The following is a 13292-nucleotide window of genomic DNA, read 5'->3' as shown; positions in this document are numbered from 1 at the left end:
GGTGAAAAACCATCCCTACAAAGGTGTTAATCAGAGACTTGGCTTTGTGGACACTTTTCAGAGAACAAATTTGTTAGCATAAAAATAAAGCCAGAAAATGAAGAGCTGTTTAATCACGCAATTTGATTTTTTTGCCAGCATATTTCTTTTTCTCTGCAACCCACTGCTAAATTGTGCTTCCTAGATGTTTTTATAAAATCACTGAATCAAATCTAACTCTGATTACATCAGAGAAGGCCAGGTACCCTACACCATAACAGGGGGTATGAAATTTGACTTGTCTACTTAAAGATCACCAAAATCTGATAACAAGGTCAATTAGGTCCCTGGGTGGGATTGAACCACCAACCTTTTGGTTAATAGCCATACATACTAACTGATTGCGCCACAGAGACACTTTGCAAAAGTTCATACTGACAAAGGCTAATAAGCATTCATCTAAAACGTTTCCTAGAAAAACTTTAAAAAGTCAATAATCTGGAGAGTTTTTGTAAGATGTTTCTTCCATCAACCAACGAAGAAACACATTGGTACTTTCCCATGATGAGTGAGTGCTTCAGGATCTCTTGCACTTACATGTGCAGCAGAGTACTGCAATGGAAGCATGCTGGGCCCATAACCCAGAGGTAGGCAGATTGAAACTATCCTCTGCTATATGCATTTTTTTTTGTTAATTAAAGTAATCCAAAACTGGGATTGATATTTTGGCTCTTTTATTTTTACTTAAAGTACAATAACTTTTACCATTTTAATTTGTTTTAATAGTATATTGACAGTATTGTTTTCTTTCAAAAATCCACTTCATTTTCTTTACCCTATTATTAAAATGGTAATTGACAAAAACAAACTACATTGTCACCAGAAGAGCAATACAAAATGTACAAGTGATATATTAAAATCATCTTTCCAGCTTGAATTTCAATGATGCATTGGGGCAACGATTTTGTGAGAAACATCTTCACCCTTAAATAAAGATTTTCTTAATTCCTTACCTGTGTGCTAATTAGATATCACCTTGTTTTCATATTAAACAGACTTCCACATGAGAAAGCAGCAAGGATGCAGTGGCGTTAATGTTTCCTGGTGTCAACCTGTATTATTTCAGTAGACATTGAAATGAGGATGCATCTTGCTGCCTTTCCAATGAAGCAAGTTTAATTTAGTAATAGGTGAAAAACCATCCTTACAAAGGTGTTAATCAGAGACTTGGCTTTTTGGACACTTTTCAGAGAACAAATTTGTTAGCATAAAAATAAAGCCAGAAAATAAAGAGCTGTTTAATCACTCAATTGGATTTTTCTGCCAGCATATTTTTTTTCTCTGCAACCCACTGCTAAATTGTGCTTCCTAGCTGTTTTTATAAAATCACTGAATCAAATCTAACTCTGATTACATCAGAGAAGGCCAAGTACCCTACACCATAACAGGGGGTTTGAAATTTTGACTTGTCTACTTAAAGATCACCAAAATCTGATAACAAGGTCAATTAGGTCCCTGGGTGGGATTGAACCACCAACCTTTTGGTTAATAGCCGTACATACTAACTGATTGCGCCACAGAGACACTTCGCAAAAGCCCATACTGACAAAGGCTAATAAGCATTCATCTAAAACGTTTCCTAGCAAAACTTTAAAAAGTCAATAAACTGGAGAGTTTTTGTAAGATGTTTCTTCCATCAACCAACGAAGAAACACATTGGTACTTTCCCATGATGAGTGAGTGCTTCAGGATCTCTTGCACTTACATGTGCAGCAGAGTACTGCAATGGAAGCATGCTGGGCCCATAACCCAGAGGTAGGCAGATTGAAACTATCCTCTGCTATATGCATTTTTTTTTGTTAATTAAAGTAATCCAAAACTGGGATTGATATTTTGTCTCTTTTATTTTTACTTAAAGTACAATAACTTTTACCATTTTAATTTGTTTTAATAGTATATTGACAGTATTGTTTTCTTTCAAAAATCCACTTCATTTTCTTTACCCTATTATTAAAATGGTAATTGACAAAAACAAACTACATTGTCACCAGAAGAGCAATACAAAATGTACAAGTGATATATTAAATTCATCTTTCCAGCTTGAATTTCAATGATGCATTGGGTCAACAATTTTGTGAGAAACATCTTCACCCTTAAATAAAGATTTTCTTAATTCCTTACCTGTGTGCTAATTAGATATCACCTTGTTTTCACATTAAACAGACTTCCACATGAGAAAGCAGCAAGGATGCAGTGGCGTTAATGTTTCCTGGTGTCAACTTGTATTATTTCAGTAGACATTGAAATGAGGATGCATCTTGCTGCCTTTCCAATGAAGCAAGTTTAATTTAGTAATAGGTGAAAAACCATCCTTACAAAGGTGTTAATCAGAGACTTGGCTTTGTGGACACTTTTCAGAGAACAAATTTGTTAGCATAAAAATAAAGCCAGAAAATGAAGAGCTGTTTAATCACTCAATTGGATTTTTCTGCCAGCATATTTTTTTTCTCTGCAACCCACTGCTAAATTGTGCTTCCTAGCTGTTTTTTATAAAATCACTGAATCAAATCTAACTCTGATTACATCAGAGAAGGCCAGGTACCCTACACAATAAGAGTGGGTTTGAAATTTTGACTTGTCTACTTAAATATCACCAAAATCTGATCACAAGGTCAATTACGTCGCTGGGTGGGATTGAACCACCAACCTTTTGGTTAATAGCCGAACACACTAACCGATTGCGCCACAGAGACACTTTGCAAACAGTACATACTGACAAAGGCTAATAAGCATACATCTAGAACGTTTCCTAGAAAAACATTAAAAAATCAATAATCTGGAGAGTTTTTGTAAGATGTTTCTTCCATCAACCAATGAATAAACACATTGGTACTTTCCCATGATGAGTGAGTGCTTCAGGATCTCTTGCACTTACATGTGCAGCAGAGTACTGCAATGGAAGCATGCTGGACCCATAACCCAGAGGTAGGCAGATTGAAACTATCCTTTGCTATATGCATTTTTTTTTTGTTAATTTAAGTAATCAAAACTGGGATTGATATTTTTGCTCTTTTATTTTTACTTAAAGTACAATAACTTTTACCATTTTAATTTGTTTTAATAGTATATTGACAGTATAGTTTTCTTTCAAAAATCCACTTAATTTTCTTTACCCTATTATTAAAATGGTAATTGACAAAAAAAACGACATTGTCACCAGAAGAGCAATACAAAATGTACAAGTGATATATTAAAATCATCTTTCCAGCTTGAATTTCAATGATGCATTGGGGCAACAATTTTGTGAGAAACATCTTCACCCTTAAATAAAGATTTTCGTAATTTCTTACCTGTGTGCTAATTAGATATCACCTTGTTTTCACATTAAACAGACTTCCACATGAGAAAGCAGCAAGGATGCAGTGGCGTTAATGTTTCCTGGTGTCAACCTGTATTATTTCAGTAGACATTGAAATGAGGATGCATCTTGCTGCCTTTCCAATGAAGCAAGTTTAATTTAGTAATAGGTGAAAAACCATCCCTACAAAGGTGTTAATCAGAGACTTGGCTTTGTGGACACTTTTCAGAGAACAAATTTGTTAGCATAAAAATAAAGCCAGAAAATGAAGAGCTGTTTAATCACGCAATTTGATTTTTTTGCCAGCATATTTCTTTTTCTCTGCAACCCACTGCTAAATTGTGCTTCCTAGATGTTTTTATAAAATCACTGAATCAAATCTAACTCTGATTACATCAGAGAAGGCCAGGTACCCTACACCATAACAGGGGGTATGAAATTTGACTTGTCTACTTAAAGATCACCAAAATCTGATAACAAGGTCAATTAGGTCCCTGGGTGGGATTGAACCACCAACCTTTTGGTTAATAGCCGTACATACTAACTGATTGCACCACAGAGACCCTTTTACTTGCCTTACAGAGCAGCTCTGGAGCTGTTACAGTGCCCAGCTGCTGCAAGAAATCAGCTTGAATGCTTAAGCGGCTGGGGCATAGCCAACATGAGCCCCACACCGAAGGAGGGTGGAGGTGTTTAATGCGAACTAGGGGTCATCCAAGCGCCGCAAAAGGCCGCCATGCCCTGCACACCCCTTTTCTCTTTTCATATGCAGACGAGGGTTGAAGCCAACTTTGACCCACTGCTTGGATGACATCACCATATGCAAATCCATCTGCTGCAGGCCTTCCCCCAGGAATGCTTGCACTAGTTGTTGCATTTGGTTTGTTGTTTGGGGGTGCTTCAGTATTAGGCACCCTTTTGCCCTCCCATGTTCATCTGAAAATATGTGTTCTCCCTGCAGTTGTTGTCCCCAGATGAGAGTTCCCTTGTGCTGCCTCAGTTGAATCTCCTTTACTTGACAGAGATGTGCCTGAGCAGCGGCCCTCCCCAGCTCTATCCCAAATCATACTTATTTTGCATAGGAGATACCATGGTCATGAAGATTGTTCTCCCAGGGTGAGGTTCATTCATTGCATTCTGGGTATGCTGACCCCTATGATTTCCCCAAATGTGGGAAACTCGACTGCATTATTTGTGGTAGTGGGGGACTGTGTTTGTGCTTTCCTCTGGTCAGCTCTGGTAAAAGTCAGATTTCTTTGTCTCAGATCTTCCTCTAGCCTTGTTCTTTTTTCTAGAGTTCCCTTGCGCTGCCTCAGTTGGATCTCCTTCACTTGACAGGGGGGTACCCGAGCAGCAACCCTCCCCAGCTCTAGCCCAACTCCTACTTACCTGCCAGGTGAGATACTATGATCATGAAGGTGCTTCTCCCAGGGCAAGGTTCACCCATTGCACTCTGGGTGTGCTGCTCCTGCGATTTCCCCAAATGTGGGAAACTTGACTGCATAATTTGTGTTTCCCCTGGTCGGCTCTCGTATAATTCAGATCTCTTTGTCTCAGGTCTCTCTCCAGCCTAGTTTGCTGTCTGTTTCCACTTCTCTTTTCTTGAGCCGCTCCCTTCTATGCCCTTGCGCACTATCCTGACTTCTCCCGTCTGCTTACTTTGTGCTTTCCAATGCACAATGCAAACTACAGGTAGTACTGCAGGGCCCACACCCTTTTACTTGCCTTACAGAGCAGCTCTGGGGCTGTTACAGTGCCCAGCTGCTGCAAGAAATCAGCTTGAATGCTTCAGGGGCTGGGGCATAGCCAACATGAGCCCCACACCGAAGGAGGGTGGAGGTGTTTAATGCGAACTAGGGGTCATCCAAGCGCCGCAAAAGGCCGCCATGCCCTGCACGCCCCTTTTCTCTTTTCATATGCAGACGAGGGTTGAAGCCAACTTTGACCCACTGCTTGGATGGCATTACCATATGCAAATCAATCTGCTGCAGGCCTTCCCCCAGGAATGCTTGCACTAGTTGTTGCATTTGGTTTGTTGTTTGGGGGTGCTTCAGTATTAGGCAGCCTTCTGCCCTCCCATGTTCATCTGAAAATATGTGTTCTCCCTGCAGTTGTTGTCCCCAGATGAGAGTTCCCTTGTGCTGCCTCAGTTGAATCTCCTTTACTTGACAGAGATGTGCCTGAGCAGCGGCCCTCCCCAGCCCTATCTCAAATCATACTTATTTTGCATAGGAGATACCATGGTCATGAAGATTGTTCTCCCAGGGTGAGGTTCATTCATTGCATTCTGGGTATGCTGACCCCTGTGATTTCCCCAAATGTGGGAAACTCGACTGCATTATTTGTGGTAGTGGGGGACTGTGTTTGTGCTTTCCTCTGGTCAGCTCTGGTAAAAGTCAGATTTCTTTGTCTCAGATCTTCCTCTAACCTTGTTCTTCTTTCGAGAGTTCCCTTGTGCTGCCTCAGTTGGATCTCCTTCACTTGACAGGGGGGTGCACGAGCAGCGACCCTCCCCAGCTCTAGCCCAACTCCTATTTACCTGCCAGGTGAGATACTATGATCAGGAAGGTGCTTCTCCCAGGGCAAGGCTCACCCATTGCACTCTGGGTGTGCTGCTCCTGCGATTTCCCCAAATGTGGGACACTTGACTGCATAATTTGTGTTTCCTCTGGTCGGCTTTCATATAATTCAGATCTCTTTGTCTCAGGTCTTTCTCCAGCCTAGTTTGCTGTCTGTTTCCACTTCTCTTTTCTTGAGCCGCTCCCTTCTATGCAGTTGCGCACTATCCTGACCTCTCCCGTCTGCTTACTTTGTGCCTTCCAACGCACAATGCATACTACAGGTAGTGCTGCAGGGCCCACACCCTTTTACATGCTTTACAGAGCAACTCTGGAGCTGTTACAGTGCCCAGCTGCTGCAAGAAATCATCTTGAATGCTTCAGGGGCTGGGGCATAGCCAACATGAGCCCCACACCGAAGGAGGGGTCATCCAAGCGCCACAAAAGGACACCATGCCCTGCACATCCCTTTTTTCTTTTCATATGCAGACGAGGGTTGAAGCCAACTTTGACCCACTGCTTGGATGACATCACCATATGCAAATCCATCTGCTGCAGGCCTTCCCCCAGGAATGCTTGCACTAGTTGTTGCATTTGGTTTGTTGTTTGGGGGTGCTTCAGTATTAGGCAGCCTTCTGCCCTCCCATGTTCATCTGAAAATATGTGTTCTCCCTGCAGTTGTTGTCCCCAGATGAGAGTTCCCTTGTGCTGCCTCAGTTGAATCTCCTTTACTTGACAGAGATGTGCCTGAGCAGCGGCCCTCCCCAGCCCTATCCCAAATCATACTTATTTTGCATAGGAGATACCATGGTCATGAAGATTGTTCTCCCAGGGTGAGGTTCATTCATTGCATTCTGGGTATGCTGACCCCTGTGATTTCCCCAAATGTGGGAAACTCGACTGCATTATTTGTGGTAGTGGGGGACTGTGTTTGTGCTTTCTTCTGGTCAACTCTGGTAAAAATCAGATTTCTTTGTCTCAGATCTTCCTCTAGCCTTGTTCCTCTTTCGAGAGTTCCCTTGTGCTGCCTCAGTTGGATCTCCTTCACTTGACAGGGGGGTACCCGAGCAGCGACCCTCCCCAGCTCTAGCCTAACTCTTACTTACCTGCCAGGTGAGAAACTATGATCATGTAGGTGCTTCTCCCAGGGCAAGGCTCACCCATTGCACTCTGGGTGTGCTGCCCCTGTGATTTCCCCAAATGTGGGAAACTTGACTGCATAATTTGTGTTTCCCCTGGTCGTCTCTCGTATAATTCAGATCTCTTTGTCTCAGGTCTCTCTCCAGCCTAGTTTGCTGTCTGTTTCCACTTCTCTTTTCTTGAGCCGCTCCCTTCTATGCCCTTGCGCACTATCCTGACTTCTCCCGTCTGCTTACTTTGTGCCTTCCAACACACAATGCAAACTACAGGTAGTGCTGCAGGGCCCACACCCTTTTACTTGCCTCACAGAGCAGCTCTGGAGCTGTTACAGTACCCAGCTGCTGCAAGAAATCAGCTTGAATGCTTCAGGGGCTGGGGCATTGCCAACATGAGCCCCACACCGAAGGAGGGTGGAGATGTTTAATGTGAACTAAGGGTCACCCAAGCGCCGCAAAAGGCCGCCATGCCCTGCACGCCCCTTTTCTCTTTTCATATGCAGACGAGGGTTGAAGCCAACTTTGACCCACTGCTTGGATGGCATTACCATATGCAAATCAATCTGCTGCAGGCCTTCCCCCAGGAATGCTTGCACTAGTTGTTGCATTTGGTTTGTTGTTTGGGGGTGCTTCAGTATTATGCAGCCTTCTGCCCTCCCATGTTCATCTGAAAATATGTGTTCTCCCTGCAGTTGTTGTCCCCAGATGAGAGTTCCCTTGTGCTGCCTCAGTTGAATCTCCTTTACTTGACAGAGATGTGCCTGAGCAGCGGCCCTCCCCAGCCCTATCCCAAATCATACTTATTTTGCATAGGAGATACCATGGTCATGAAGATTGTTCTCCCAGGGTGAGGTTCATTCATTGCATTCTGGGTATGCTGACCCCTGTGATTTCCCCAAATGTGGGAAACTCGACTGCATTATTTGTGGTAGTGGGGGACTGTGTTTGTGCTTTCTTCTGGTCAACTCTGGTAAAAATCAGATTTCTTTGTCTCAGATCTTCCTCTAGCCTTGTTCCTCTTTCGAGAGTTCCCTTGTGCTGCCTCAGTTGGATCTCCTTCACTTGACAGGGGGGTACCCGAGCAGCGACCCTCCCCAGCTCTAGCCCAACTCCTACTTACCTGCCAGGTGAGATACTATGATCATGTAGGTGCTTCTCCCAGGGCAAGGCTCACCCATTGCACTCTGGGTGTGCTGCCCCTGTGATTTCCCCAAATGTGGGAAACTTGACTGCATAATTTGTGTTTCCCCTGGTCGGCTCTCGTATAATTCAGATCTCTTTGTCTCAGGTCTCTCTCCAGCCTAGTTTGCTGTCTGTTTCCACTTCTCTTTTCTTGAGCCGCTCCCTTCTATGCCCTTGCGCACTATCCTGACTTCTCCCGTCTGCTTACTTTGTGCCTTCCAACACACAATGCAAACTACAGGTAGTGCTGCAGGGCCCACACCCTTTTACTTGCCTCACAGAGCAGCTCTGGAGCTGTTACAGTACCCAGCTGCTGCAAGAAATCAGCTTGAATGCTTCAGGGGCTGGGGCATTGCCAACATGAGCCCCACACCGAAGGAGGGTGGAGATGTTTAATGCGAACTAAGGGTCACCCAAGCGCCGCAAAAGGCCGCCATGCCCTGCATGCCCCTTTTCTCTTTTCATATGCAGACGAGGGTTGAAGCCAACTTTGACCCACTGCTTGGATGGCATTACCATATGCAAATCAATCTGCTGCAGGCCTTCCCCCAGGAATGCTTGCACTAGTTGTTGCATTTGGTTTGTTGTTTGGGGGTGCTTCAGTATTAGGCAGCCTTCTGCCCTCCCATGTTCATCTGAAAATATGTGTTCTCCCTGCAGTTGTTGTCCCCAGATAAGAGTTCCCTTGTGCTGCCTCAGTTGAATCTCCTTTACTTGACAGAGATGTGCCTGAGCAGCGGCCCTCCCCAGCCCTATCCCAAATCATACTTATTTTGCATAGGAGATACCATGGTCATGAAGATTGTTCTCCCAGGGTGAGGTTCATTCATTGCATTCTGGGTATGCTGACCCCTGTGATTTCCCCAAATGTGGGAAACTCGACTGCATTATTTGTGGTAGTGGGGGACTGTGTTTGTGCTTTCCTCTGCTCAGCTCTGGTAAAAGTCAGATTTCTTTGTCTCAGATCTTCCTCTAGCCTTGTTCTTCTTTCGAGAGTTCCCTTGTGCTGCCTCAGTTGGATCTCCTTCACATGACAGGGGGGTGCCCGAGCAGCGACCCTCCCCAGCTCTAGCCCAACTCCTACTTACCTGCCAGGTGAGATACTATGATCAGGAAGGTGCTTCTCCCAGGGCAAGGCTCACCCATTGCACTCTGGGTGTGCTGCTCCTGCGATTTCCCCAAATGTGGGAAACTTGACTGCATAATTTGTGTTTCCTCTGGTCGGCTCTCGTATAATTCAGATCTCTTTGTCCCAGGTCTTTCTCCAGCCTAGTTTGCTGTCTGTTATCACTTCTCTTTTCTTGAGCCGCTCCCTTCTATGCCCTTGCGCACTATCCTGACCTCTCCCGTCTGCTTACTTTGTGCCTTCCAATGCACAATGCATACTACAGGTAGTGCTGCAGGGCCCACACCCTTTTACATGCTTTACAGAACAGCTCTGGAGCTGTTACAGTGCCCAGCTGCTGCAAGAAATCATCTTGAATGCTTCAGGGGCTGGGGAATAGCCAACATGAGCCCCACACCGAAGGAGGGTGGAGATGTTTAATGCGAATTAAGGGTCATCCAAGTGCCACAAAAGGACGCCATGTCCTGCACATCCCTTTTTTCTTTTCATATGCAGACGAGGGTTGAAGCCAACTTTGACCCACTGCTTGGATGACATCACCATATGCAAATCCATCTGCTGCAGGCCTTCCCCCAGGAATGCTTGTACTAGTTGTTGCATTTGGTTTGTTGTTTGGGGGTGCTTCAGTATTAGGCAGCCTTCTGCCCTCCCATGTTCATCTGAAAATATGTGTTCTCCCAGCAGTTGTTGTCCCCAGATGAGAGTTCCCTTGTGCTGCCTCAGTTGAATCGCCTTTACTTGACAGAGATGTGCCTGAGCAGCGGCCCTCCCCAGCCCTATCCCAAATCATACTTATTTTGCATAGGAGATATCATGGTCATGAAGATTGTTCTCCCAGGGTGAGGTTCATTCATTGCATTCTGGGTATGATGACCCCTGTGATTTCCCCAAATGTGGGAAACTCGACTGCATTATTTGTGGTAGAGGGGGACTGTGTTTGTGCTTTCCTCTGGTCAGCTCTGGTAAAAGTCAGATTTCTTTGTCTCAGATCTTCCTCTAGCCTTGTTCTTCTTTCGAGAGTTCCCTTGTGCTGCCTCAGTTGGATCTCCTTCACTTGACAGGGGGGTGCCCGAGCAGCGACCCTCCCCAGCTCTAGCTCAACTCCTACTTACCTGCCAGGTGAGAAACTATGATCAGGAAGGTGCTTCTCCCAGGGCAAGGCTCACCCATTGCACTCTGGGTGTGCTGCCCCTGTGATTTCCCCAAATGTGGGAAACTTGACTGCATTATTTGTGGTAGTGGGGGACTGTGTTTGTGCTTTCTTCTGGTCAACTCTGGTAAAAATCAGATTTCTTTGTCTCAGATCTTCCTCTAGCCTTGTTCCTCTTTCGAGAGTTCCCTTGTGCTGCCTCAGTTGGATCTCCTTCACTTGACAGGGGGGTACCCGAGCAGCGACCCTCCCCAGCTCTAGCCCAACTCCTACTTACCTGCCAGGTGAGATACTATGATCATGTAGGTGCTTCTCCCAGGGCAAGGCTCACCCATTGCACTCTGGGTGTGCTGCCCCTGTGATTTCCCCAAATGTGGGAAACTTGACTGCATAATTTGTGTTTCCCCTGGCCGTCTCTCGTATAATTCAGATCTCTTTGTCTCAGGTCTCTCTCCAGCCTAGTTTGCTGTCTGTTTCCACTTCTCTTTTCTTGAGCCGCTCCCTTCTATGCCCTTGCGCACTATCCTGACTTCTCCCGTCTGCTTACTTTGTTCCTTCCAACACACAATGCAAACTACAGGTAGTGCTGCAGGGCCCACACCCTTTTACTTGCCTCACAGAGCAGCTCTGGAGCTGTTACAGTACCCAGCTGCTGCAAGAAATCAGCTTGAATGCTTCAGGGGCTGGGGCATTGCCAACATGAGCCCCACACCGAAGGAGGGTGGGGGTGTTTAATGCGAACTAAGGGTCATCTTGAACTTGAACCGTTTTATATACGTGTTCAAAGATTTAAAATGGGTCTCACCGAACCGTCCGGTTTCGGTACCACAAACATTGTGGAATAGTAACCCCTTCCTTGTTGAAGGAGGGGTACCTTGACTATCACCTGCTGCAAATACAGCTTGTGAATTTGCCTCTATCACAGCCTCCCTGTCCAAGGGAGATGTTGGCAAGGCAGATTTTAGAAAACGGCGAGGGGGAGACGTCTCGAATTCCAGCTTGAATCCCTGAGACACTACTTGTAGAATCCAGGGATCCACCTGTGAGCAAGCCCACTGATTGCTGAAGCACTTGAGACGGGCCCCCACCGCACCTGGCTCCACCAGTGGAGCCCCAGCGTCATGCTGTGGACTTAGCGGAAGCGGGGGAGGACTTTTGTTCCTGGGAACTGGCTGTATATATATATATATATGCACACACACTCATGTATATACATGTATACACAAATACACGTATGTACATGTTTATGTATGTATAATACACTGAGTACATTATATTTATGAATTAATTGCTTCCCGATTCTGCAGCAGCATCATCAGCACCATCAGTGTTACTCACAGTCACTTCACACTGACTGCTGCACAACACATCACTTAATTTCCGGGCCGCCCGCCACCTGGTGAAGAGACATGGGAGATGAAGGACCTGCAGTGCCACGTTGAGCGGAAGTATTGTGATTTAGTTACCCACACACTCCTTGTGACACCTGCTCCCCGTCTGCCCTCCCACCCGCCGCCTGCCATCCGGAACCCGCACTGACAAGTAAGTCTCAGCAGAATGTGTCTGCCGGCGGCTCCCAGTCCCCCCTAGAGGAACACTGCCAGTGGTGTGGCAGCCGCGGCACACTAGGACTGAGAGACCGCAGCGGGAGGAAAGCACGGGTGGGCGGGAGGAGAGCATAGGCGGACATCACCACGTCACATTGCAAGGTGACACCAGTCCCCCCAGTGAGGCCGCCGACGAATGCACTCAGCATAGTATTAGCAGCAGGCAGAGGGGGGGCGGGCGCAGCGGTGGTGGGAGGTATGGAAATGAGCTACAGGCTAGGCTCCACCGATCACACACTCAGCGATCACTGTGCCACAGCAAGCGTATCGTGCAGCGGTGCTGGACATTAGGGAGTGCCTGTGCGCACCAGGCACCCCCTGTACGCACGCCTATGCGCTACCACCCCCCATATGCCACACTACATCACTATGCTATAGCCCTCCCATATGCTGCACTTCATAGTTACACTATACCCCCCATACAACATACTACATCACCACAGTACACTACTCACAATAAAATTAAAACATCCCAGTTCCTCATTCTTAATGAGCTCACGTGAGTTCTCTCCCCAACGGAGCTCCAGACCAAGTAACAATGAAGACACCAGCAGCGTGTAGGGGGCAGGCCAGGTCCACTTGTCAGGAGAGAGCAGTCACTGGAGGGTAAGAAGGGGACGGGGCCTAGTCCTACAGACGGGAGAGAGCACAGACAGGAGAGAGCAAGGTACAGGGGTAGAAGGGGACGGCTGATGTGAAGAAGGGGGCGGGGCCTATTCTTGCATCCTTTCAAAATTCGACTTTTTAAAATTCGACATTTGACAAATTCGACTTTTCTGCAATGGTACAAATGCGGCAATTCAACAAAAGTATATTCAATTGAAGTTTGTAAATTCGACAACAGTGCTTTTAAACAGTAAATTCGTCATTTTCAATCCGCCACACTTTGCAGGCGGAATCTAATAAAAAATAATATTTTTTTGGGGTAATAGCATATCTATTTATATTAGAAGGGATTAGGTACTTGGTTTGTCTTTTTTGGAGGCACAAGTATTATTTATATATTTTTTAAAAGATTATTATTATTATTTTTTTTTTTTAAATGGAATGTGAAAAACCCGGAAAAGAAAAATTGCGTGGGGTCCCCCCTCCAAAGCATAACCAGCCTCGGGCTCTTCGATCCGGTCCTGGTTCTAAAAATCCGGGGGAAAAACGGACAGGGGATCCCCCGTATTTTTAAAACCAGCTCCGGGCTC

At 45.6% G+C, this 13292-nt stretch overlaps 12 non-coding genes and 1 pseudogene across 12 annotated transcripts; all 13 read left to right on the top strand.

Annotated features, from left to right (window-relative positions):
• Positions 1-4402: 4402 nt before the first annotated feature.
• Positions 4403-4566, top strand: LOC134970564 (U1 spliceosomal RNA). Its single transcript, XR_010189863.1, has one exon. It is a non-coding gene; the product is annotated as a U1 spliceosomal RNA (small nuclear RNA).
• Positions 4567-4718: 152 nt separating this feature from the next.
• Positions 4719-4881, top strand: LOC134970830 (U1 spliceosomal RNA). The gene has a single exon (XR_010190080.1). It is a non-coding gene; the product is annotated as a U1 spliceosomal RNA (small nuclear RNA).
• A 671-nt stretch (positions 4882-5552) lies between these two features.
• Positions 5553-5716, top strand: LOC134970505 (U1 spliceosomal RNA). Its single transcript, XR_010189815.1, has one exon. It is a non-coding gene; the product is annotated as a U1 spliceosomal RNA (small nuclear RNA).
• Positions 5717-5868: 152 nt separating this feature from the next.
• Positions 5869-6031, top strand: LOC134970872 (U1 spliceosomal RNA). Its single transcript, XR_010190104.1, has one exon. It is a non-coding gene; the product is annotated as a U1 spliceosomal RNA (small nuclear RNA).
• A 646-nt stretch (positions 6032-6677) lies between these two features.
• LOC134970602 (U1 spliceosomal RNA) lies at positions 6678-6841 on the top strand. The gene has a single exon (XR_010189894.1). It is a non-coding gene; the product is annotated as a U1 spliceosomal RNA (small nuclear RNA).
• A 152-nt stretch (positions 6842-6993) lies between these two features.
• LOC134970890 (U1 spliceosomal RNA) lies at positions 6994-7156 on the top strand. Its single transcript, XR_010190117.1, has one exon. It is a non-coding gene; the product is annotated as a U1 spliceosomal RNA (small nuclear RNA).
• A 671-nt stretch (positions 7157-7827) lies between these two features.
• Positions 7828-7991, top strand: LOC134970600 (U1 spliceosomal RNA). The gene has a single exon (XR_010189893.1). It is a non-coding gene; the product is annotated as a U1 spliceosomal RNA (small nuclear RNA).
• A 152-nt stretch (positions 7992-8143) lies between these two features.
• On the top strand, positions 8144-8306 carry LOC134970897 (U1 spliceosomal RNA). Its single transcript, XR_010190122.1, has one exon. It is a non-coding gene; the product is annotated as a U1 spliceosomal RNA (small nuclear RNA).
• A 671-nt stretch (positions 8307-8977) lies between these two features.
• LOC134970504 (U1 spliceosomal RNA) lies at positions 8978-9141 on the top strand. The gene has a single exon (XR_010189814.1). It is a non-coding gene; the product is annotated as a U1 spliceosomal RNA (small nuclear RNA).
• A 152-nt stretch (positions 9142-9293) lies between these two features.
• Positions 9294-9456, top strand: LOC134970765 (U1 spliceosomal RNA). Its single transcript, XR_010190029.1, has one exon. It is a non-coding gene; the product is annotated as a U1 spliceosomal RNA (small nuclear RNA).
• A 671-nt stretch (positions 9457-10127) lies between these two features.
• LOC134970696 (U1 spliceosomal RNA) lies at positions 10128-10291 on the top strand. The gene has a single exon (XR_010189972.1). It is a non-coding gene; the product is annotated as a U1 spliceosomal RNA (small nuclear RNA).
• Positions 10292-10443: 152 nt separating this feature from the next.
• On the top strand, positions 10444-10606 carry LOC134970658 (U1 spliceosomal RNA). The gene has a single exon (XR_010189940.1). It is a non-coding gene; the product is annotated as a U1 spliceosomal RNA (small nuclear RNA).
• Positions 10607-10758: 152 nt separating this feature from the next.
• Positions 10759-10900, top strand: LOC134970943 (U1 spliceosomal RNA; annotated as a pseudogene).
• The last annotated feature ends 2392 nt before the right edge of the window (positions 10901-13292 follow it).

Source organism: Pseudophryne corroboree, chromosome 11, assembly GCF_028390025.1.
Source record: "Pseudophryne corroboree isolate aPseCor3 chromosome 11, aPseCor3.hap2, whole genome shotgun sequence".
NCBI classification, from domain to species: Eukaryota; Metazoa; Chordata; class Amphibia; order Anura; family Myobatrachidae; genus Pseudophryne; species Pseudophryne corroboree.
This window is presented reverse-complemented; position numbering and strand designations above follow the sequence as displayed.